Genomic DNA, 27,159 nt, shown 5'->3' with positions numbered 1-27,159 from the left:
TAGCCCTTATCGTCCATTAATTCCCCATATATTTAACTTTCCACAGTTTGCCACCCTTTGAAACTCAATGTCCTTTTCCTTCATCTTGTCAGTTCTCTAAAAATGCATTGCTCTTTTGTCAGTCTAATTTGTAGGGTCCCAGCCAATGAATTTAGGATGGATAGAGGAAACAGATTTTTTCCTCCTATACAAGAAATTAGTAAAAGTCAGATTTTTATTCACGTATGTATGTATAGGAGTTCACAGAAAACTGTGACTCAAGGAGACATTTAAAATCTGAGGCTTATATGGCATCTTAATAGGAGATGGGCATTGATAGGAAAACAAATGACTTTTTGAAAAGATAAATGGGTCCTGACAAGAACAAATGGGAGACAGGGAAGTTTTGTGACAATGTCTGTTTAGGTGTGGTGTGGAGACTTCTCATCTCCAGTGATAAGAGTCAGTCTTCCATGGCTGCTCCAGGAAGGGTATTTATGACAATTGAGTTCTTTGGGGAAGCTATGCTTTTAGGCAGATAAGAGATTTCAGGAACTCAAATGCCTTCTTCTCAAAATAATTTTTATGCCATGATAGCTTATTCTGGACCCCTTTAAGTGTCAAGACTATAGCAACAGAGGAGAGAGACTGGGCTCAACTCTGAATACAACAAGGATAAGTGGGGATTTATAACAAAAACAAAAAACGTTCGCGCTTCAAAGGGTAACATCAAGAAAGTGTAACAGCTACCAACAGAATGAGAGAAAATTTATGTAAATCATATACGTATCTGCTAAGGGGCTTGTATCTAGAGTATACAAAGAACTATCACAACTCAATTTTAAAATGGACAAAGGATCTGAATAGTTTTCCAAAGATACACAAGTGGTTAATACATACATGAAAAGTTGCTCAACATCATTAACCATCAGGAAATGCAAATCAAAACCACAATGAGATACCAGCTCACACCCACTAGGATGGCTATAATCAAAAAGACAGACAATAACAAGTGTGGGCAAAGATGTAGAGAAATTAAAACCTTCATACACTGATGGCAGGAATGTAAAATGGTGCTGTAGCTTTGGCTTTTCCTCAAACAGTTAAACCAAGTTAACATATGATCCAGCAGAAATAAAAACATGTCTGCACATAAACTTTTACACGAATGCTCATTATAGTATTACTCATAATAGCTAAAGTGAAAACAACCCAAATACCCATCAACTAATGAATGGATAAAATATAGTCTAGCCATATAATGGAATATTTGGCAATAACAAGAAATGAAGTACTGACATATACCGCAACACAGATGAACTTTGGCAACATTAAGTTAAAGACACCAATTACAAGGGACCAAATATTAAATGATTCCACTAATATGAAATGTACAGAATAGGCAGATCTATAGAGACAGAAAGCAGATTAGTGGTTGCAGAGGGGAGGGGAAGGGAGATGAGACGTTAGGGGGTGTTGGCTAAAAGGTGTGGGTTTCTTTGCGGGATAATGAAATATTCTAAAATTGACTGTGGTAACAGATGCACGACTCTAAATATACTAAACCACTGAGCTGTACACTAAAGTAGTGAACTGTATTGTATGTGAATTATATCCAAAAAAGGATGTTTAAAAACACCAATGGGGGGCTTCCCTGGTGGCGCAGGGGTTGAGAGTCCGCCTGCCGATGCAGGGGACATGGGTTCGTGCCCCGGTCTGGGAAGATCCCACATGCCGCGGAGCGGCTGGGCCCGTGAGCCATGGCCGCTGAGCCTGCGCGTCCGGAGCCTGTGCTCCGCAACGGGAGAGGCCACAGCAGTGAGAGGCCCGCGTACCGCAAAAAGAAAAAAAAAAAAAAAACACCAATGGGATAAAAGCTATAATAAATCATATACCAATCCAGGGAAGAATCAGGAGTCTGAAAGTATGTAGTAGGGATAAGGAAACCTTCCCTGAAAAATCACACGAGCTAAATCTTTAAAAAGATGTGCAAAGTGTGCCAACAGAACAAACATACGCAGAGGATTTCACGTGAAATTAAAAGCACACGCAGATGCACAGACATGTAAGAGAATGTAACAGTCCTGGATGATTTCACACAGCAGAAGTCAGAAATTCTGTTGCAAAGTAACTAAAAATTCTGCTGGAGAGGGAAGCAGAGACAGATTCATCAAGAGCCCTGAACGCTCAACTTTATTTTTTCTTGCAAGCAATGTGAAGTTAACATTTTAACCAAACGAATAAAATCATCAAATGTTTTTTACATAAACTATCTTGACAGTCCCTGGAGAATGGATTGGGAAAAGGTAAGAACGGAGTTAAGAGACTGATTAGGAGGCTTCTAAACTAATTTAAGAAAAAAATGATGAGCTCTTTTTTTGCAGAACCTCAGAGCTGGTCAGCTGCTTCAGGATGAAACTGAACATCTCTTTCCCAGCCACTAGATGCCAGAAACTCACTGAAGTGGACGATGAATGCAAACTTTGTACCTTTTATGAGAAGCGTATGGCCACAGAAGTTGCTGCTAATGCTCTGGGTAAAGAATGGAAGTGTTATGCGGTCAGAATCATTGGTGGGAATGACAAACAAGGTTTCCCATGAATCAGGGTGTCTTCACCCATGGCTGTGTCCATCTGCTACTAAGGGGCAGTCCTGTTACAGACCAAGGAAGACTGGAGAAAGAAAGTGCAAATCTGTTCAGGGTTGCATTGTGGACACCAGTCTAAGTGCTTTCAACTTGGTCATTATTTAAAAAAAAAAAAAAAAGGGAGAGAAGGATATTCCTGAAGTCACTGATACTACTGCGCCTCGCCGACTTGGGACCAAAATCGCTAAAATTCACAAACTTTTCAATCTCTCTAGAGAAGATCATGTCCACCAGTGTGTTGTGAGAAAGCCCCTAAACAAAGAGGGTAAGTAACCTAAGACCAAGGCACACAAGATTCAGTGTTTGTTATTCCACGTGTTCTGCAACACAAACATCAGCATATTGCTCTGAAGGAACAGTGTACCAAGAAAAATAAAGAAAGGCTGCAGAATATGCTAAACCTTTGGCCAAGAGAATGAAGGAGGCCAAAGAAAAATGCCAGGAAGAGACTACCAAGAAAGGGAGGCTGTCCTCTCTGAAAGCTTCTACCTCTGAGTCCAGTCAAAAATAAGATGTTCTAAGAGTAACAAATAAATAAGGTCAGATATAAAAAAAAAAAAAAAGAGAAGAATTTGCACTAAACCAAAAGCAATAAGCATAAAGGAAAAGAGTGTGAGAGATAACAGAAATAGTAAATTTAATAACTGGAGAGAGAAAAATGAAAAACCAATTAAGTAATGAAACTTAGGAGTGAGGTCAAACTTCAGATGTTGATTTGAGAGTAACCAACATTAAACAGAAGCCACAGAAATGAATGACATTGTGCAAGAAAAGCTCAGAAAAGGAGAAAAAAAACAAAGTACCATGGAATAGTTTTTCCTCAAATTGAAATGTCCCCATATAACCAAATCACATCAGTAAAATCCATAATTACTCTATTAGGAAACTAACCGTAAAGATTAATACTACTTCATGAAAAAATTAGATGGCTCTAAAAAGAAAAGGGTGATAACTTCAGCCTCATTTAATATTTTCAATAAGAAAGGCTTTTAAAGGTTTGGACTAAAGGCAGCATAGTGTAATAATAAGAAGAAAAGGAATAACATATAGAGTACCTACCTAGCCTGTGCTTGTAGTTCTAAACAATGTATATTAATTCATTTAATCCTCACCAACAATGGTGGGACGTAAGCAATCTCCTTTCCTAAAAAGTGAGGCACAAAGAGGTTAAGTAATGTGTCCAAGGCTGAAAGCCTAGTAAGGTCTGGGACAAGGACTCTAACAGTTCCAGAGCCCCCATGTTTTACCACTGTACTGGCTCTCAAAGGCCAGTATTAGGTTTTCAAAGCAAAAACAAAAAACCTTGGCTCAACGTTGGGTCTACCACCAACCTTGGCATACTGGTAACTTAAGCAATTCAGTCTGTCTCCTCAGCTATAAGAAGGAAATCATGACAGCATCACAGGATTATTATGAGTATTTTAGTCATGAATATAGAACACCTAATCATTACAAGTAATAATAATAAACATTTACTGAGCACATATTGGCATATATTAAGGCACTACCAGAGACACTTTACACAGTTTATTTTACCTAATCTTCAAAATTGTCTCAAAAAGAATCGTTACTCTCCTAGCCATTTTTACAGGTTAGGGAACAGATTCAAAGGGATGAAGAGACTTGTGCATCATCATGTTGTATGGTAAAATGCTTATACAATGGCCCCAATTCTCCATCCCTCCTAGTACCCACACCCCTAGCAATGTGACACTGCAGCTCCTCCCATCAAGAGGTAGAGCTCATTTCCCCACATCTTGAATCTTGTCTGGCCTCATGACTTGCCTTGAACCAACAGAACGTGGCAGAAGTGATGTTGTGCCAGTTCCAAATGCAGACCTCAAGAGACCTTGCTTGTTTCTACTACCTCTCTAAGAATCCTGCCACCACCATGTGAAGAAGTCCAGACTTGCCTGATAAATGATGAGAGCCTCGGTCACCCTCCATCATCCAGCAGAGAGTCAGCCAACAGCCAGAAATGTGAGAAGCCACCATAGACTAGCCAGCTTCCTGACAATCTGCCAGGTGACCACCGATGTTATGAGTTATCCTAGATGAAATCTGCCAAATCTAGCCCAAGTGATCAGAACCATCCACGTGATCTACAGATTCATGAGTAATAACACACACTCATTTTAAGCCACTGAAATTGCGGGGACGGTGGGGGAGGGGCTGTTGTTACAAAGCCATAGTTAACAGAAATTCATGGTAAGCAGAAGAGCTGGAATTTAAAGCCAGGTGGTCTGACTCCAGGCTCACCCGCCTCCTTCTAGTTTCAGAGCAGATATGACAAGCAACGTTACTGTAGTATTTTCATTTGTGGAAATGAAGTCATTTATGTTCACTCTTCTATATTCTTTAAAATTAACTTATAAAAACTCCAAATAGTAAATGTAATTCTTATTTCCTCCTTTAGGTAAACAAAAAATCCAAGAAGTATATCAGATCTAAATTCAAAACTTGGGACTTTACTGGCGGTCCAGTGATTAAGACTCCACGCTTCCAATGCAGGGGGCGTAGGTTCGATCCCTGGTCAGGGAACTAAGATCCCACATGCCGTGTGGCCAAAAAAACAAACAAAAAAACACACAGATTCAAACTCAACTGCTACCAACCACCTGCCCATTATTAAATATGGGATAATAAAAACGAAAAAACTATATGCACGTTCTGAATATATTTACACTTCTTTCAAAGTAAATACCCCCTACTAACTCCACAAGTATCGTGAAATGTACTATATTAATTTGTATTAACTCATTCTCACTCTAAACAGATTTACTTTGCTTCCCAATTCACTGACACATACAACACACCACATCACTTACCCACCTATATCCATCTATGCCCATATAGTCCCTTTGGAAGATCTTAGTTTCCACCAAGGGATGCAGAAATGATTCCATTAAACTGGAAATTCAGACTGCCACCCAGCCACTTTGGGTTATTCGTGCCAATGAATCAACAGACAAAGAAGGGGGTTACAGAACCAACTAAGGTTCTCATCTCACAATCAAGAGGAAGTCAGGTTGCTACCACACAAGAGGGGCTAACAGAAAGTATGTCTGGAATGCAGAAGTTCCCCTAGGAGGCCACTTAGTATTTCCATGTACTGTGATTAAAGTCAGTGGAAACAATCCAGGCAGGACTGCTAATGACCCAGACCCTTAAGGAATGAAGATTTAGGTCACCCCATCAGGCAAGAAACCACAACCAGCTGAGGTATTGCCAAGAACAGAGGGACTGTGGAATGACAGCAGAAGATAATTATAGACAGCAACTACAACCACATGACTAGTTGCAGAAATAAATATTCTAATGAGTAGTTTTTCTTTTTATGATATAAAAAATTTGTATATATATTAACAAACTTATTTCTTATCTCCCTTTCTACAACCATCTGATAGTAGCTAATCTCATATCTCCATATTTAAGTTACAGGATATTAAGTAGAAAATGTGACACAGGTAGAAAAAAAATTGGTACCTAGACACAGGTAGAAAAAAAATTAACCCACCTATGGATAAAGGGATTTTGTATCCTCTCTTAAGGAGGGCATTTGTATGTTATCAGGTGAACAAAGGATAGCTGCATTATGTTCACCAAAAGTATACTTTTGTAATTGTCTTTATTTATAAGGTAAATATGATAAAAAGAGGTGTGCACTGGTGCCGTGGTGACAAGTGATGGTCTGTGATGGCTTTTTACCTTAGCCGGGTTGCAACTACACTTTCCCAAACACGATTCATTCCCTGCATGGTTGTGGGTTAGGGTTGGCCTCAAAAAGAAAAAAAAAAAAAATTCCCATGAGATTAGAAGACAAACGTGAAGCAGCCACCAGGTTCAGAATGTAAACCTAAAGTCAGGTGTTACTGCAGTAATCACACAGTGTCATGGAACTTTGGGCTCATTGGCATGGGGCAGCAATTGAGCCTACAGCTCATTCAGCTCCTGTCAGAGCTCCACCTTTGCTTTTCCAAATAATACTGGGGCAGGTTTGTGTGCAGCTCCATGGTGAGGTGTGCCACACCTACTGCAGATTACCTACATCATCAAGGTTGAAGGTTACCTAGATCATCAAGGTTGCAGGTGTGGAAGCAGTGAGAGCCATGAAAGTTCAAGTTTGGGCTCATAGGTTCTAACTTATTGCTAAAAGTTCTTTGCAGGTTCCAGTCTAACCTTCCTCCCCCTGCTTCATGTCCATGTTCCCTTTCCAACTACTAGCCCTGCTAACTTCAAGCCTAGCAGCAGATTCAGGTGTGTATAACTAGTTCCTACAATTGGTAAAAACCAATCACAACAATAATCTTACTTCTCTAATCAAACGCTAACTGACAAAGACAGAAATGTTATTTAGAGTTTGACTACTGTAGAAAGAGCTAAAGGTATCCACATGCCTCTTATCTACTTCTTATAACACTAAATTAAAGATAAAAACTCAGGGGCTTCCCTGGGGGCGCAGTGGTTAAGAATCCTCCTGCCAATGCAGTAGACATGGGTTTGAGCCCTGGTCCGGGAAGATCCCACATGCTGCGGAGCAACTAAGTCCATATGCCACAACTACTAAGCCTGCGTTCTAGAGGCTTCGAGCCACAGCTACTGAAGCCCATGCGCCTAGAGCCTGGGTTCCGCAACAAGAGAAGCCACTGCAATGAGAAGTCTGCACACTGCAATGAAAAGTAGCCCCCACTCGCCGCAACTAGAGAAAGCCTGCACACAGCAACGAAGACCCAATGCAGCCAAAAATAAATAAGTTTATACAAGAAAAAAAAAGTCAAATAGCACATATTCGGGTTATAATATACCTCATTTACCTTCCATCAGCAAAAATATTTAAGAATTTACCTGAAGTATGTTAGGTTTGAACACACTTACTTTCTAAATTTATTTATTTTTATTGATTTGTTTTCCGCTGCGTTGGGTCTTCGTTGCTGTGCCCGGGCTTTCTCTGGTTGTTGTGAGTGGGGGCTACGTTGCAGTGTGCAGGCTTCTCATTGCAGTGGCTTCTCTTGTTGCAGAGCACGGGCTCTAGGCGCAAAGACTTCAATACTTGTGGCATGTGGGCTAAGTAGTTGTGGCTCGCAGGCTCTAGAGCACAGGCTCAGTAGTGTGGCACACGGGCTTAGTTGCTCCGCGGCATGTGGGATCTTTCCGGACCAGGGCTCAAACCCGTGTCCCCTGCATTGGCAGGCGGATTCTGAACCACTGCGCCCCCAGGGAAGCCCTGCACTTACTTTCTACAGAAGCCAGTACAAATTTTAAAATCTGTCTCTTACTAAATTATATTTACATTAAAACAACAAAATAACCTTGTTCAATTTCAAGAGAACAATTAAAAATCAACACATCTTAAAATATAGACTATATTAGACTATATTAATGTTAACCTTAGACTTATGCTAAGCGCACAAGACAATCAATTTATTAGATGTATGTGCCATCTTTACAATCAACGCATCCAGTTCCCTCTTGGACACACTTGCTTTTTAAATATATTTTGCTTAAAAGTCAGAGCCATAAAGTCAAATTTTTGTAGAATGATTCTAAAAGGCCCCCCGGACCAGAGCTAGTCCTAGAGGACCAGAGCTCGTCCTAGATAACGATTTAAACATAAACAGATGTCCAACAGGCCTATCATGAAAATGAATTTTGAGACAGAAGCAGCTGAGACAAACATTTACATTTTACTACTTTTTTCCATAGAGTAGAAATACCAAGAAAAGTAAAAGTCAAAGACAGGTGAAAAACAACATTTTCTTCCAGTATTATCTGGTCGCATGTGTCTCACTGCTATCTATCAGACGCTGGCGCTAATAAAGGGGAAAAGAAACGGCAGTAGAAATATGGCTATCCCTTTCACCAATCTTTATAAGCATTCTTTAACTCTAGGCTTTTCACTAAATAATTACCTACTTAAATCAAATACATGTAATTGAATTAACAGGGAGTTTCTGGGGCCCTGAACAAAGATGGTGGAGTAGAAGGACGTGCTCTCACTCCCTCTTGTGAGAACACCAGAATCACAACTACCTGCTGGACAATCATCAACAGGAAGACACTGGAACTCATCAGAAAAGATATCTCACATCCAAAGACAAAGGAGAAGCCACAATGAGATGGTAGGGGGGGCGCAATCACAGCAAAATCAAATCCCATAACTGGTGGGTGGGTGACTCACAGACTGGAGAACACTTATACCACAGAAGTCCACCCACTGGACTGAAGGTTCTGAGCCCCACGTCAGGCTTCCCAACCTGGAGGTCCAGCAACGGGAGGAGGAATTCCTAGTGAATCAGACTTTGAAGGCTAGAGGGATGTGATTGCAGGACTCCGACAGAACTGGGGAAAACAGAGACTCCACTCTTGGAGGGCACACACAAAGTAGTGTGCACATCGGGACCCAGGGGAAGGAGCAGTGACCCCAGGGGAGACTGAACCAGACGTACCTGCTAGTGTTGGAGGGTCTCCTGCAGAGGCGGGTGGTGGCTGTGGCTCACCATGGGGACAAGGACACTGGCAGCAGAAGTTCTGGGAAGTACTCCTTGGTGTGAGCCCTCCCAGAGTCTGCCATTAGCCCCACCAAACAGCCCAGGTAGACTCCAGTGTTGGGCTGCCTCAGGCAAAACAACTGACAGGGAGGGAACCCAGCCCCACCCATCATCAGTCAATCAGATTAAAGTTTACTGAGCTCTGTCCACAAGAGCAACAGTCAGCTCTACCTACCAGGTCCGATGGAGAAATCAAAAGCTTTACAGACAAGCTTTATGGACAAGCAAAAGCTAAGAGAATTCAGCACCACCAAACCAGCTCTACAGCAAATGCTAAAGGAACTTCTCTAAGTGGGAAACACAAGAAAAGAAAAGGACCTACAAAAACAAATGCAAAACAGTTAAGAAAATGGTCACAGGAACATACATATGGATAACTACCTTAAACGTGAATGGATTAAATGTTCCAACCAAAAGACACAGGCTTGCTGAATGGATACAAAAACAAGATCCATAGATATGCTGTCTACAACAGACCCACTTCAGACCTAAGGACACATACAGACTGAAAGTGAGGGAATGGAAAAAGATATTCCATGCAAATGGAAATCAAAAGAAAGCTGGAGTAGCAATACAAACATTAGATAAAATAATCTTTAAAACAAAGAATGTTACAAGAGGCAAGGAAGGACACTACATAATGATCAAGGGATCAAATCAAGAAGAAGATATAACAATTATAAATATATATGCAACCAACATAGGAGCACCTCAGTACATAAGGCACCTGCTAACAGCTATAAGAGAGGAAATCGAGAGCAACACAATAATAGTGGGGGACTTTAATACCTCACTTACACCAATGGACAGATCATCCAAAATGAAAATAAATAAGGAAACAGAAGCTTTAAATGACACAATAGACCAAATAGATTTAATTGATATTCATAGGACATTCCACCCAAAAACAGCAGATTACACTTCCTTCTCAAGGGCGCACGGAACGTTCTCCAGGACAGATCACATCTTGGGTCACAAATCAAGCCTCAGTAAATTTAAGAAAATTGAAATCATATCAAGCATCTTTTCTGACCACAATGCTATGAGACTAGAAATGAATTACATGGGAAAAAACGCAAAAAACACAAACAGATGGAGGCTAAACAATATGTTACTAAAGAGCCAAGAGATCAGTAAACAAATCAAAGAGGAAATCAAAAAATACCTGGAACAAATGACAATGAAAATATGACGATCCAAAACCTATGGGATGCAGCAAAGCAGTTCTAAAAGGGAAGTTTATAGCTATGCAAGCCCACCTCAAGAAACAAGAAAAATCTCCAATAAATAATCTAACCTTACACCTAAAGGAACTAGAGAAAGAAGAACAAACAAAACCCAAAGTTAGCAGAAGGAAAGAAATCATAAAGACCAGGGCAGAAATAAATGAAATAGAAACAAAGAGAACAAGAGCAAAGATCAATAAAACTAAAAGCTGGTTCTTTGAAAAGATAAACAAAATTGATAAATCATTAGTCAGACTCATCAGGAAAGAGGACTCAAACCAATAAAATTAGAAATGAAAAAGGAGAAGTTACAACAGACACCACAGAAATACAAAGCATCCTAAGAGACTACTACAAGCAACTCTATGCCAATAAAATAGACAACCTGGAAGAAATGGACAAATTCTTAGAAAGGTATAACCTTCCAAGACTGAACCAGGAAGAAATAGAAAATATGAACAGACCAACCACAAGTAATGAAATTGAAACTGTGATTAAAAATCTTCCAACAAACAGAAGTCCACGACCAGATGGCATCAGAGGTGAATTCTAACAAACATTTAGAGAAGAGCTAACACCCATCTTTCTCAAACTCTTTCAAAAAACTGTGGAGGAAGGAACACTCCCATACTCATTCTATGAGGCCACCATCACCCTGATACCAAAACCAGACAAAAATACTACAAAAAAAGAAAATTACAGACCAATATCACTGATGAACATAGATGCAAAAATCCTCAACAAAATACTAGCTAACAGAATCCAGCAACACATTAAAAGGATCATACACCATGATCAAGTAGGATTTATCCCAGGGATGCAAGGATTCTTCAATATGTGCAAATAAATCAATGTGACACACCATATTAACAAACTGAATAAAAACCATATGACCTCAACAGATGCAGAAAAAGCTTCTGACAAAATTCAACACCCATTTATCATAAAAACTCTACAGAGAGTGGGCATAGAGGGAACCTACCTCAACATAATAAAGGCCATATACGACAAACCCACAGGAAACATCATTCTCAATGGTGAAAAACTGAAAGCATTTCCTCTAAGATCAGGAACAAGACAAGGATGTCCACTCTCACCACTATTATTCAACAATTTTGGAAGTCCTAGCCATGGCAATCAGAGAAGAAAAAGAAATAAAAGTAATACAAACTGGAAGAAGTGAAACTGTCACTGTTTGCAGATGACACGATACTACACATAGAGAATCCTAAAGAAGCCATCAGAAAACTACTAGAGTTAATCAATGAATTTGGTAAAGTTGCAGGATACAAAACTAATGCACAGAAATCTCTTGCATTCCTATACACTAATGATGAAAACTCTGAACGAGAAACTAAGGAAACATTCCCATTTACCACTGCAACAAGAAAAATAAAATACCTAGGAATAAACCTAACCAAGGAGACAAAAGACCTGTATGCAGAAAACTATAAGACACTGATGAAAGAAATTAAAGATGATACCAACACATGGAGAGATATACCATGTTCTTGGATCGGAAAAATCAATATTGTGAAAATGACTATACTACCCAAAGCAATCTACAGATTCAATGCAATCCCTATCAAATTACCAATGGTATTTTTTACAGAACTAGAGCAAAAAATCTCAAAATTTGTATGGAGACACAGAAGACCCCGAATAGCCCAAGCAGTCTTGAGGGAAAAAAACGGAGCTGGAGGAATCATACTTCCTGACTTCAGACTATACTACAAAGCTACAGAAATCAAGACAATATGGTACTGGCACAAAAACAGAAACACAGATCAATGGAACAAGATAGAAATCCCAGAGATAAACCCACAAACCTAAGGTCAACTAATCTATGACAAAGAAGGCAAGGATATACAATGAAGAAAAGACAGTCTCTTCAATAAGTGGTGCTGGGAAAACTGGACAGCTACATGTAAAAGAATGAAATTAGAACACTCCCTAATACCATACACAGAAATAAACTCAATATGGATTCGAGACATAAATGTAAGACTGGACACTGTAAAACTCTTAGAGGAAAACATAGGAAGAACACTCTTTGACATACATCACAGCAAGATCTTTTTAGATCCACCTCCTAGAGTAATGGAAATAAAAACAAAAATAAACAAATGGGACCTAATAAAACTTCAAAGCTTTTGCACAGCAAAGGAAACCATAATCAAGACGAAAAGACAACCCTCAGAATGGGAGAAAATATTTGCAAATGAATCAACAGACAAAGGATTAATCTCCAAAATATATAAACAGCTCATGCAGCTCAATATTAAAAAATAAACAACCCAATCCAAAAATGGGCAGAAGATCTAAATAGACATTTCTCCAAAGAAGACATACAGATGGCCAAGAAGCACATGAAAAGTTGCTCAACATCACTAATTATTAGAGAAATGCAAATCAAAACTACAATGAGGTATCACTGCACACCAGTTAGAATGGCCATCATCAGAAAATCTACAAACAACAAATGCTGGAGAGAGTGTGGAGAAAAGGGAACCCTCTTGCACTGTTTGTGGGAATGTAAATTGATACAACCACTATGGAGAACAGTATGGAAATCCCTTAAAAAACTAAAAATAGAATTACCATATGATCCAGCAATCTTATTACTGGGCATATAACCAGTGAAAACCATAATTCAAAAAGACACATGCACCCCAATGTTCACTGCAGCACTATTTACAATAGCCTGTTCATGGAAGCAACCTAAACGCCCATCGACAGATGAATGGATAAAGAAGTTGTAGTACATATATACAATGGAATATTACTCAGCCATAAAAAGGAACGAAATTGGGTCATTTGTTGAGAGTGGATGGATTTACAGACTGCCATACAGAGTGAAGTTAAGTCAAATATCGTATATTAACGCATATATGTGAAACCTAGAAAAATGGTACAGATGAACCAGTTTGCAGGGCAGAAATTGAGACACAGATGTAGAGAACAAATGTATGGACACCAAGGGGGGAAAGCCGTGGGGGGGGGGCGGGGGTGGTGGTGGTGTGATGAATTGGGAGATTGGGATTGACCTGTATACATTGATGTGTACAAAATTGATGTCTAGGGCTTCCCTGGTGGCGCAGTGGTTGAGAGTCCACCTGCCGTTGCAGGGGACACGGGTTCGTGCCCCGGTCCGGGAAGATTCCACATGCCGCGGAGCAGCTGGGCCCATGAGCCATGGCCGCTGAGCCCCCGCGTCCGGAGCCTGTGCTCCACAATGGGAGCGGCCACAACAGTGAGAGGCCCGCATACCGCAAAATTGACAGCTAACGAAACTGCTGTATAAAAAATAAATAAAATTCAAAAATTTTAAAAAAGAAAATATAGAGTTCTGTCTTATTCTAAAAATGTGTAAGCCTGACACAAGGTGTGTGTTAAGTTAGCAATTGTACTTAAAGGGCCAGTTTGAAATGAATGAAAATCAGCCTGAAGAGTTCTAATAATGGTGGAGTAGTTTTTGTCAACTCATTAAATTAATGCTTCCACAGATAGCAATTATAAAAAACAAATAAAAGCTGTGGATAAAACACTTTTAAGAATGACTTGAAGGCAGAACAAACCATCAACAGCGGGAAGAAATTGGAAATTTGACCAGTGAAAGAAGGGAAGTACACTGGAAAAGGTTCAAATTTACACAGCTTTTCCCCTGAGGGCATTCCTAGTCTGCAATAGCATGGGCTACTAGCAGAAAGTTGCAGTTTTATTAAGTTCATGGCCACAAAGTGGCTAGAAATAGAGGACAAATTCAGGAAAGGAGTTAGTCACAGCAGCAGAAGCCTCAAAAACTAATATAAACTTCAAATTCTTCACTGAGCCCTGAGGTGAGTATGCTCAGGGAAGATTTCAAGGAGCTCAATGGAAAACAACTGGAAATCTACAAGAACTCATCAGCGATCTCAGCTGCTGCCCACTGGAGAGGAGACATGAGCCTGTCCAAGTTACAAGGGCTTAAAAAACACCTCAGGCTTTCTACAGACCCATCTTAAAGACCAAGCCTCCACAAGTTCAAGGTGATCAACCAGTTATTTAACTATACTCATCAGAAGATAAAGAGAATTTAGAGATATATCACCCACAACGTCCACTCTACAATTAAAATTTTCTAGACATGAAAAGCAGCAGGGAAGTGTGACCTACTGTCAAGAATGAAAATAAAACAATAAATGGAAAAAAACAATGAAATAATTCAAAGGAAGAAATTAACAAGCAAAGACTTTAAAGAAGCTACTATAAATTTGTTCAAGGACTTAATGGGAAACATGGTCACAATGGGGAATCTCAGCAGGTAATTGGAAATAGTTAAAAAATGAAATACTAGAACTGAAGAGTATGTTATTTCAAAGTGGGCTTAGAGATATCTGCACCACCATGTTCACTGCAACATTACTCACAACAGCCAAGACATGGAAACAACCTAAATATCCATCAATGGATGAATGAATAAACAAGATATAATATTCAAGAGAATATTCACCACAATAAAGGAGATACTGTCATTTGCAACAACATGGATGAACCTTGAGGACATTATGCTAAGTGAAATAAATCAGAGAAAGATAAATGCTGTATGATCTCACTTATATATGGAATCTAAAAAGCTGAACTCATATAAACAGAGAGTGGACAAGGGCTGGGGGGGGTGGGGGGAATGGGGAGATTTTTGTTAAAGAGCATAAACTTTCAGTTATAAGATAAATTAAGTTCTGGGACTCTAGTGTACAGCATGGTAACTATAGTTAACAATACTGTATTGTGTACTTAAAAGCTGCTAAGAGAGTAAATCTTAAATATTCTCACCACACACACAAAGTAATGTTAACTGTGTGAGATGACAGATGTGTTACCCCACCTTATTGCAGTAATCATTTAACAGTACATACATGTATCAGATCATCACACTATACACCTTAAACTTATACAATGTTGCTTATCAATTATATCTCAATGAAACTGGAAAATAAGTAAATAAATAAATGGGGGGTGGGGAATGGGCTTGACAGCATATTAGAAGCAAAATAAAAAAGAATCAGTGACCTTGAAGACAAATCAGTAGAAATTATTCAATCTGAAGAACTGAGGGCAAAAGATTGAGAAAAAAAATTAAAAATAACAAACTCACAGACCTATATTACATTTTTAAGCAAAAGAACAAGAATCTCAGAAGGAGAAGAGAGAATGGAGCAGAAAAAGCATTTTGAAAAATGGCTAAAAATTGGTGAAAAAACCAATCTGCAAATCCAATGAGCTCAACTCTAAGCAGAATAACAAAAAAAAAAAAAGAAGAAGAAAAAAGAACACATCAAAGTGCTGAAAATTAAAGACGCAAAGGAGACCAGAAGACAATTAAGAAGAACCTTTAAGTCAACCAGAATCTATGTCCAACAAAAATATTCTTGAAAAATAAGAGTAAGCATATATATATATATATATATATATATATATATATATATATATATATAAAAAAAATACATACACTTACTCTATCTGGGGGGGTGTGTGTGTGTGTGTGTGTGTGTGTGTGTGTGTGTGTGTACATGTACACACGTAAGCTGAAAACTTTAATAACTAGACCGGGACATTACGCAATGTTAAAGGAAACTCAAGCTGAAGGGAAATGACATCAGGCGAAACTTAGATCTACACAAATAAAGAAAATCCGAAACAACTATGTAGTTATATACAAAACACTCTCTTGTTTCTCTCCTTAAATTCTTTAAAAGGCAACTGACTATTTAAAGCAAAAACAGCATTGTGTTGAACCAAAAATTAACACACCAATAGCAAAAAGATTAAATGTAATTATGCTTTTTAAGGTTCTTTCATTTTACATCAGGTGGCATAACGTTAATGCTAAATGAACTTTAAAAGTTAATCATGAATACTGTAATCCCTAGAGCAGCCACTTATACAAAGCAGTACAGTTTAAAAAGCCCATTAAAGATCTAAAATATTTTTCAAAATTTGACCAACATAAAAGAAGGCAATAAGAGAAGGAAGAGAGGAGACAAACTGACAAAACACAGAGCAAAATGGGAGAATTAAACTTACCCGTATAAATAACATTAAATGTAAAGTTAACAAGTCCTCCACTCAGAGACACAGTTTATTAGATATATTTACTATTAAAAGAAGGGAGGGAGGAAGGAAGGGAGGAAGGAAGGGGAGAAGGAAGGGAAGAAGGAGAGAAGGAAACCCATTAAATACATGCTGTCTATAAGAGACACACTTTAAAAACAAAGACACAATCACATTAAACATATAATAAAAAATTATACACCATAAATATAAATAGTAAACATAAGGGAACTGGTATAAGTAAACTAAAGTCAGAAAAAATTAACTTCAGTAAGAGAATTATCAAAGGTAAAAAGGTCAACTCATCCAGAAGGCATAACAATCCTAAATGGGAATGTATCTAATATCAGAGCTTGAGGGGAAAACTACATGGAGGAAATACATGAAGCAAAAGCTGAAAAAGTTACAGGAAGAAATGAACAAATGCACAGGTATATTTGGAAACTTTAATACCCCTCTCTCAGCAACTGAAATGGATAAAAAACAATCCACAGGCATATAAATCAGGGGTCAGCAAACTGCAGGACCTCTGCCCATCTTTGTAAATGAAGTTTTATTATAACACTGCCATGCCCATTCATTTACATACTGCCACGGCTGCTTTTTGCACTACAAGGGCAAAGTAGTTAAAACAGAAACAGTATAATTCACAAAACCTGAACTATTGTCTATACAGCCCTTTGCAGGACATTTTCTGACCTCAGATATAGGTGATTTAAAGAACACTACTAACCAACTTAATTGTATGAGACTATATACTACACCATACAATATGTCTCACATTTCAAAAGACAGAAATCTTACAGAGTATGTTCTGTGACTACAAAAGAATTACATAAAAAATCAATTTCAATAAGCTATCCAGGAAAACCCAAAATATTTGAAAATTAAGCAACACACTTCTAAAAAAATCCATGAGTCAAAGAAGAAATCACAAAGGAAATTAGAAAATATTTTGAACTGAAAATGAAAATACAACATATAAAAATGTGGGGGAAATTATAAATTTAAGTGCTTATATTTAAAAACAAAGTCTTAAATTTAAATATCGAAATTCCCTAATTAAATACCTAAATTTCCAGCTTAAGAAGCCAGGGAATAAAAAGAACAAATTAAACCAATTGAAAATAAGAGTGAAGGAAATTATCAAGATAAGCACAAAAGTCAATTAAATTATTGAAACCAAAAGCTGTGGAAAGAAAACTGCTAAACCTGTAGCAAGAATGACCAAGGAGGGCTTCCCTGGTGGCACAGTGGTTGAGAGTCTGCCTGCCGATGCAGGGGATATGGGTTCGTGCCCCGGTCTGGGAAGATCCCACATGCCGCAAAGCGGCTGGGCCTGCGTGTCTGGAGCCTGTGCTCCGCAACGGGAGAGGCCACAACAGTGAGAGGCCCGCATACAGCAAAAAAAAAAAAAAAAAAAAAAAAAAAAAAGAATGACCAAGGAAAGAAGAGTGTAAAGAGGGGTCACTACAGATCCTACAGACATGAAAAGGATCACAAGGGAAAATTACACTCTTTCTGCCAAAAGGCTTGATAACTTAAATGAGACAGATATACTGCTTGGGGGGAGAAAGACAAAACAGAAAATCCATATAACCATATATTTACCAAAGAAACAAAACCTGTTACCAAAAATCTTCCCGCACGCACAAAAAAACCTCCATGCCTAGATGGTTACCAAACGTTAAAGAAATTATATCAATCATATACAAACTATTTCTGAAAACAGAAGAGGAAACATTTCTTGGTTTCAGAAGGCTAGTCTAACCATGCTATTAGAAGGCATTACAAGAAATGGCAATCATAGACCAATATTCCCCCTGAACACAGACACTTAAATCCTCAACAAAATATTAGCTGACCAAATTCAGAAACAGATAAAAGGACAATACATCATGACCAAATGAGATTAACCCAAGATTGCAAAATTGGTTTAACTTACAAAAATCAATAAATATAATTCACCATAATAACAGAATAAAGCATAAAATCCATAGTCGTCTCAATAAATACAAAAAGGGGGGGGACAGCTGGCAAAATTCAACACCCATCCATAATTTAAAAATTAAAATCTCACTAAACTGGGAATAGAAGGGAACACGCTCCATCTGATTTCTTTTAATCTACAAAAAAATCACTGCTGACATTCTACTTAATGTTAAAAGACAATGTTTTCCCCTTAAGATGTGGAATAAAACAAGAATATCTATTCCCACCATCTCTTCAACATTAAATTGAAAATGCTAGACAGTGCAATAAAGTAACACAAAGAAATAAAAAGCTTATAAAGATGGGAGAAAAAAGAACAAAACTGTCTTATTCACAGATATGATTGTTTTTGTAGAGAAAATCCTAAATCTACAAAAAAACTATTGGAACTAAATGAATTTCAGCAAAGGCAAAGAATACACACACAATTTTTAAGACAACTACTGTATCTGGATATATTATCAGAAAAAAATAAAAAAATAAAATTTAGAAAATAGCATCAAAAAGAAAAATCTTTAGGAATAAATTAACTGCAAGATCTCTACGGAGAACATTAAAATGTTACTTTACATTGTATGTATATATGTTAATATGTTAACAAAATCATATTACATAATTGACATAGTAACATAACATTAATACGGAAAAACCTACTTCATTGAGCTGGCGTAAAGATCTTGCACAGATACATAGATACATAAATATAAATTTGTTTATAGTACGTATCAAAAAAAAGATGACCTAAATAAAAGGAGAGGTGAACAACTGTACTAATAATCTACTGCTGTGTAATAAACTACTCCAAAACTTCAGCAGTTGAAAATAACATTTATTTTCTCACACAGTTTCTAAGGGTCAGGAATCCAGGAGCAGCTTAGCTGGTGTGTCTGGCTCAAGGGTCTCTCATGAGGTTGCAAACTGTAGTGAGGTCTACACTCAACTGAAGGCCTGAGGATCCACTCAAGACTACTAGCAGAAGGCCTCAATTCTTTGTCATGTGGATGTCTGGAGACAATATTCCACTGGTCTCTTGCATTTCTTTCTGCACATCTTGCAACTGAGGATCTCACTGCCCTTTGTTCCAGACTAACTTCCCAAAGGTGTTTATAAAGTGAACAGTTGTGGAAGATAAAGTCTCCTCCAGAGCAAAGAACAGGTATGCTTACCGCCCATTAAAAAAATATCCAGGTTCCCTATGTTCGGAATTCCTCTCTTGTAATGCAAGCACTGCATGTGCAGTTGTCATCTGACCCTCTTCATATCAAGTGTGATTTGGAGCTTGAGGAACTGGTGCAAAAATGCTGAAAGTACCCTGGCTACTACTATAGCTGTGACAATAACCTGTCTTTCGACGCAGACCCAAGAGTCTCATGTCTTCTATCAGCATCCATGAAACTGCAGTAGGCTAATTTGTTAGCTTGCAAGTAGGGTAAAATCTCAGCTCCTTCACAGGCTTGACAACGGGCCTCTCTACAACATGGCAGCTGTTTTCTCCTAGAGTGACTGATGAGAGAGAGAAAGACTAATACACAAGCCACTGTGCCTTTTACAACCTAATTTCAGAAGTGACTTCAACTATATTATATTGGTTACACAGATCAACCCTAATATAATGTGCAAGGTGACTACAAAAGGATACAAATACAACCAGGCAGAGATCAATGGGAAGCATGTTAAAGGCTGACTACCAAATTCCATATTGTTATAGGTCAGTTCTCCCTAAATATTTTATAGAGAAACACAATCCCCATCAAAATCCCAAAAGGTTCTTTTTTTTTCTGTAGAAACTGACAAACTGATTTTAAAATTTATATGGAAACACAAAGGAACTAGACTGGACAAACAATATTAGAGGTTTCACACTATTTGATTCCAAGACTTAAGGTGATAGAGACAGTATGATACTAGCATAGCAGAAACAATTAGATCAAAGAAACAAGAAAGTCCAGAAACAGATCCATACATATATGTGTTCAAACATTCCTCGACAGGGCTTCCCTGGTGGCGCAGTGGTTGAGAATCTGCCTGCCAATGCAGGGGACACGGGTTCGAGCCCTGGTCTGGGAAGAACCCACATGCCGCGGAGCAACTAAGCCTGTGAGCCACAACTACTGAGCCTGGGTGTCTGGAGCTTGTGCTCCGCAATGAGAGGCCGCGACAGTGAGAGGCCCGCGCACCGTGATGAAGAGTGGCCCCCGTTCGCCGCAACTAGAGAAAGCCCACACACAGAAACGAAGACCCAACACAGCCAAAAATAAATAAATAAACAAATAAATAAAAACATTCCTGGACAAAAACACAAAGGCAGTCCAGTGCAGAAAAGAAAACAAAATTTTTCAAACAATGGTGTTGGGACTGGATAAATGCATTTGTAAAAATGAACCTCAATACCTATGAAACTTGTAAAAGAAAACAAGGGAAATTATTTCAAGACTTGGGAGTAGGCAAAAGCTTCTTAAAACTCAAATCTATTAAAGAAAAAAACTGATTAATTGAACTTCGTCAAAATTAAAAACTTTCGCTTATCGAAATACACTGTTAAGGAAAACAAAAACTTACAAACTGGGAGAAAATACTCTCAATGCATTGATGTGACAAAAAACATATCCAGACTATATTAAGAATTCTTACACATCAATAATAAAAAGATAACCAATTTTTTTTAATGTGCAAAAAACAGGGATATTCCACAAAAGAAAATACACTAATTATTGACAATTGTCAATAACCATATGAAACATCATTAGGTCGCAAGGAAATCCAAAATAACACAAGATACCATTTCACTTCCACTAAATAGCTAAAATTTAACAAATGATTATCCAAATGCTGGCAAGGATGTAGAGCAACTAGAACTAACACAGAGTCACAGTGAGAGTATGTAAGAGAAAACTGAAAAACTTCACAGCAGTTTTTTGTATAGTAAAACACACATCTGCCTGTGAACCAGCAATTTCAATCCTAGGCATTTACTCAAGAGAAATGAAAACACATGTTTGCAAGAAGATCCCTGCAGGCCTTATTCTTAACAACAAGAAACTGGAAACAACTCAAATATCCATCAACAGAAGAAAAGATAAACTCTGGTATATTCATCTAACAAAATACTACTCAGCAATAAAAAGAACTCTGACACATCCAACCTCATAGATGCATCTGGAAATATATGTTAAGCAGAAGAAGCTAGATGCAAAAAAGCACACACTGTATGATGACCAAACAAAATAATCTACATTGTTAGAAATCACAGTGCTTGGGAGAGAGGAGAACGGAATGGAAAGGGCAACCATTAAACTTTCTGGGGTGATGAGAATGTTCTTTATCATCTTTTGGTTATCAGTTACACGGGTATAATTGTCACAACTAAAAGTGAACAGCTAAAATCTGTACATTTTATTGTATTTAATTTACATCTCAATATAAATAAATTAAAACAAATTTTAAAAATAAATTTGAGCTCATAGTATTAATTTTCCATTTTTTCTTTGTCTTGGGTTGTCCACATATATACTTAGTGTGTATATATATATATATATATATACACACACATTTATGGGTTATCGGTAATTGTTACTCATCTACTATGTGCCAAACATGATGCTTGCTTACAAAATAACTGTTAAGTTCATGCCTCAAGAGGATAACAATCTAAAGCAAGGAAATACACGATAACAATACACAATGTGAGGGTTTACATTATAAAGATATACACAGGGAGGACTTCCCTGGTGGCGCAGTGGTTAAGAATCCTCCTGCCAATGCAGGGGACACAGGTTCGAGCCTTGGTCCGAGAAGATCCCACATGTCATGGAGCAACTAAGCCCTCGAGCCACAACTACTGAACCTGTGCTCTAGAGCCCTCGAGCCACAATTACTGAGCCCATGCCTAGAGCCCATGCTCCGCAACAAAGAGAAGCCACCACAGTGAGAAGCCCATGCACCCCAACGAAGACCCAACACAGCCAAAAATAAAAATTAATTAATTAAAAAAAAAAAGATATACACAGGGACTTGTGAGAAGGAGAAAAGGGCACCATACACTGCCTGAAAGAAGAGTTAGGTAACAGAAAAGCCTTTTCGTTAGGTGAAGGATGAAAAGCAGGACTTCGGACATGCAGACAAGCAGGAATGGATCATTATAAGCAGAGAAATACCACGTGCAAAGACACAGAGGCAAAGAGTCTAAAACAACAGGGAGCTAGGAGCAGTTCAGTGTTTTTGGAGTTTGGAGAACCTATGGAAAAAAGGGAAATGCCAGCAAGGTAGATAGGTACCATTCTAATGTTAAGGCATTTGCATTATAGAGGCAGTGAAGAGCCACTGAACAGCTTTAAGCAAGGGAAGGACACATACAAATCTGCAACTACAAGTATCACTCTGCTAACACTGTGAGAAAAAGCCTAAAAGAGAGTGAAAAATGGAAGCAGAGCTACCTGTAAGAAGGCACCTGCAACAAGCAAGTCATGTTTCCTTTTAGTAAACCAATCGCCGCACATGGACTGAAGAGAACTTCAAGAACCCCCAAAATGGACAGGAAAATGAGTGAAAATTAAAATCAGAGTGTTCACAGAAAAAAAAAGAATGATCAAAATGGCCCAAACAAAGGATACTCATCTGCACTCATAAGAGAAATGTAATGACATAAATCACAGCAAGATCCTTTCTGACCCACCTCCTAGAGAAATGGAAAAAAAAAGCAAAAATAAACAAATGGGACCTAATGAAACTTAAAAGCTTTTGCACAGCCAAGGAAACCAAAAACAAGACGAAAAGACAACCCACAGAATGGGAGAAAATATTTGCAAATGAAGCAACTGACAAAGGACTAATCGCCAAAATTTACAAGCAGCTCATGCAGCTCAATGTCAAAAAAAACAAACAACCCAATCCAAAAATGGGCAGAAGACTTAAATAGACATTTCTCCAAAGAAGGTATACAGATTGCCAACAAACACATGAAAGGATGCTCAATATCACTAATCATTAGAGAAATGCAAATCAAAACTACAATGAGGTATCACCACACACCGGTCAGAATGGCCATCATCAAAATGTCTACAAACAGTAAATGCTGGAGAGGGTGTGGAGAAAAGGGAACCCTCTAGCACTGTTGGTGGGAATGTAAACTGATACAGCCACTATGGAGAACAGTATGGAGGTTCCTTAATAAACTAAAAATAAAACTACCATATGATCCAGCAATCCCACTCCTGGCCATATAACCTGAGAAAACCATAATTCAAAAAGAGTCATGTACCACCATGTTCACTGAAGCACTATTTACAATAGCCAGGACATGGAAGCAACCTAAGTGTCCACTGACAGACAAATGGATAAAGAAGCTGTGGCCCATATATACAATGGAATATTACTCAACCATAAAAAGAAATGAAATTGAGTTATTTGTATTGAGGTGGATGGACCTAGAGTCTGTCCTGTCATACAGAGTGAAGTAAGTCAGAAAGAGAAAAACAAATACCATATGCTAACATATATATGGAATCTAAAAAAAAAATGGTTATGAAGAACCTAGGGACAGGACAGGAATAATGACGCAGATGTAGAGAATGGACTTGAGGACACGGGGAGGGGGAAGGGTAAGCTGGGAAGAAGTGAGAGAGTGGCACTGACATATATACACAACCAAATGTAAAACAGATAGCTAGTGGGAAGCAGTCGCACAGGGAGATCAGCTCCGTGCTCTGTGACCACCTAGAGGGGTGGGATAGGGAGAGTGAGAGGGAGACGCAAGAGGGAGGGGATATGGGGATATATGTATATGTATAGCTGATTCACTTTGATAAACAGCAAAAACTAACACACCATTGTAAAGCAATTATACTCCAATAAAGATGTTTTAAAAAAAAGAGAGAAATGTAAATTAAAACTACACTGAGGTACCATTTTTCACCTATCATATTGGCAAAAATCCAAAAAGTATCATTGTATGCTGTTGCGGCAAGGCTATAGGAAAACAACTACTCTCATGTATACATTACTGTGACAACCCTCACAAAGGACAACGGAACTATATCTATCAAAATTATATCCTACAACCCTCATGAAGGACAACTTAACAGTATCTATCAAAATTGTATCCGCTTTATTCTTTGACCCAACAATTCCACTTCTAGGAAGTTAATCTACAGACACACTTGCATGTGTACACAATGATATATGTACAAGGTTGTTCATGCAGTATTTTTATAATAGCAAGAACTGGAAACAATTTAACTGTCCATCAGTGGGCTAGTTAAATTACGGTCCATAAATGAACACTCTGCAGCTGTTGAGAAAGACAGCACACATACTAGAACTTTATATACTAATACAGAAAGATCTCCAGGGTATACTGTTAAGTGACATAAATAAATAAATAAAAGGCAAAGCAGTTAAAGTTTCCAACATTAGTGTAAAACATGTGTTGGGGTAAGGGGAGGCATGGGGTGGGATACATATACTTGTACAGCGTTGTATTTTTTAAACCCCCAGAAGGATATATAAAAAACCCAATAATACTAGTAAGCTATTGTAGAGGGTCTGGGAACTTTACAGATGAGGAAGGGTATGGAAAAGAGACTTTTTTCTCTTTTTGGTTTTTTACTTTTGAAGTATTACTGTGTAGATAGTGTTTAAAAAAAACAACTTTGAACTACTGTATCAGAATCAACAGGCTTTGTTAACTCATTTGATTTGAGAAGTAAAGGAGACAGAGAGATCAAGATGACACCCAAGTTGCTGACTTGATGACAAACCTAGCCATTCAACTTAAAAAAAAATTGTATTAACCAATGCAGATGTTAAAGGATAAAGGAAGGCAGCTCAGTTTTGGACATGTACTGGAAGTGTTGTGTCTGATGGCATATGAGAAAAAGATAGGAAATTGAGAAGAAACGTTAGGGATATGGCTGTTAATAGAAGCCTTGGAGGAAAAAAAGGGAAAACATTTTATATGAGCCTAATTTACCTAGCAATTATTTATTCTGTAAACCCAATTAACCCAGAGAATAAAACTAAAAAGGCAACTAACTCAAAGTGACAGCATAAGGCCACACAATCATACCCTTTTCTCACAGACACCAGGCTCTCACTAAAAGCTTATTTATTTGTTACATTTAGATAACTTCCCAAGTTCACAACAGATTAGAAACATCAAAAAAGGGTGCGGGTGAGAATTCCCCAGCTGTCCAGTGGTTAGGACTTGGTGCTTTCACTGCCGAGGGCCCGGGTTGGATCCCTGGTCCAGGAACTAAGGTCCCTCAAGCCTCGAGGTGTGGCAAAAAGTAAATAAATAATTTTTTTTAAAAAAGGGTGCAGGTGGAGCTACCAGAGGCAACCATTTGGCAGCAGCATGAGGCAGCAAAAAAAAAAAAAGATGAGAATACCACCAATACCTCAAAAAAGCACAGCATTCTTCAAGTGCTCTTCACAGAGCCAGAGTACCATATTTTATCATCTAAGACTTGGCCAAAATGGTCCCTCCTTTAAGAAGTTTTTCATGGTTCCTACACTCTTAACCTAAGTAATTAATCTCCCTTTAACAAATTTCCAATTTCAAGTATGTTGTTTACACCTTCCTGAAAGCACTTTATTCTGCCTCGTTTTATAATTATTTTACAATTATAACTGGTATTTTGTGATACCAGTCTCCTTCTTCCCACTTGAATATAGATCTCTTAAATAAAGGTGTATCTTTCATCTTTATATCTCTGAGCACAATTTCCTTACATAGTATAGCATGCAAATATCCATTCAACAAATATCCATCTTTGCCTTCTCTAAAGTGTTGTGAATGGACCTGCCACAAATAGAGTCTCCCTGCCCCAAGTTATAGTTTTCTATTAAGTACTTACATACTTGTCACCAAGGGAAGCATCTGGCCTGCCTTATATCAAAAACTAATTTAAGGGGTGACTGGAAGTGACCGCTAATGGGTTTAGGGTTTCTTTTATAAGAGACAAAAATATTCTAAGAGCAGATTGTGGTGATGGTTGCACACACCTGCGAATGTACTAGAAGTTGATGAGTTGCACAGTTTCAATAGGTGAACTGTATGGAATGTGAATTATATCTCAATAAAGCTGATTTTAAAAATGAGATACCTGCTATTATTCCCCACTTCACAGATTTAAGAAACTGAGGCTTGGCAATTAGGTAATTTATCCACGGTGACACAACTAGCTAGTGATGGAGGGAGGATAAAAACTCAAGCAATCCTGACTCTATGTCTATATGCTTAACCGCCATGCTCTTCTGCTTTCCTCAGCAAAGGACTTCACTTATCAAGCATCATATTAAATGCCTAAATATGTTCCTACTGCTGTTCAAGTCTTCAATGCTAGTGACCTTCCAAACTCCACGTAGGACTGCAAAGCCTTGACCTAATTATGTTACACCATGAAGGTAGAGGAGAAGGAAAGCAAAACGCTGAAAAGAAAGGGACCAAAGAGACAGAGGAGGAAAAAAATGTACTCAAGATCTATATTTCAAAGCTTTCCATTCTGAGCATAAGACTACATGAAACATTACTACTGCTTGACTGCTATCATCAAAGTTGGTGGGCAGGCCTAATTCACCTGAGCTGGGAGCTTCCTGGACTAGGTCTGCTGAATCCAGGGTTTCTTGGCAAAAGAGACATTTTAGGCCAGATAATTTTTTGTTGTGGAGGGCTGCC

General features: G+C 38.2%; 1 protein-coding gene and 1 pseudogene across 7 annotated transcripts in view; one reads left to right on the top strand and one right to left on the bottom strand.

Annotated features, from left to right (window-relative positions):
* PDS5B (PDS5 cohesin associated factor B) overlaps window positions 1-27,159 on the bottom strand; it is a 194,971-nt gene that overhangs the window by 161,498 nt on the left and 6,314 nt on the right. The window lies entirely within an intron of this gene.
* On the top strand, window positions 1,238-3,183 carry LOC307176656 (small ribosomal subunit protein eS6-like; annotated as a pseudogene). The gene has a single exon. The product of its transcript is annotated as a small ribosomal subunit protein eS6-like (transcript).

The sequence above is a fragment of the Stenella coeruleoalba genome (assembly GCF_951394435.1).
Source record: "Stenella coeruleoalba genome assembly, chromosome: 18".
In the NCBI taxonomy this organism is placed as follows: domain Eukaryota; kingdom Metazoa; phylum Chordata; class Mammalia; order Artiodactyla; family Delphinidae; genus Stenella; species Stenella coeruleoalba.
The sequence above is the reverse complement of the archived record's forward strand: the minus strand, read 5'-3'. Positions and strand labels throughout refer to the sequence as shown.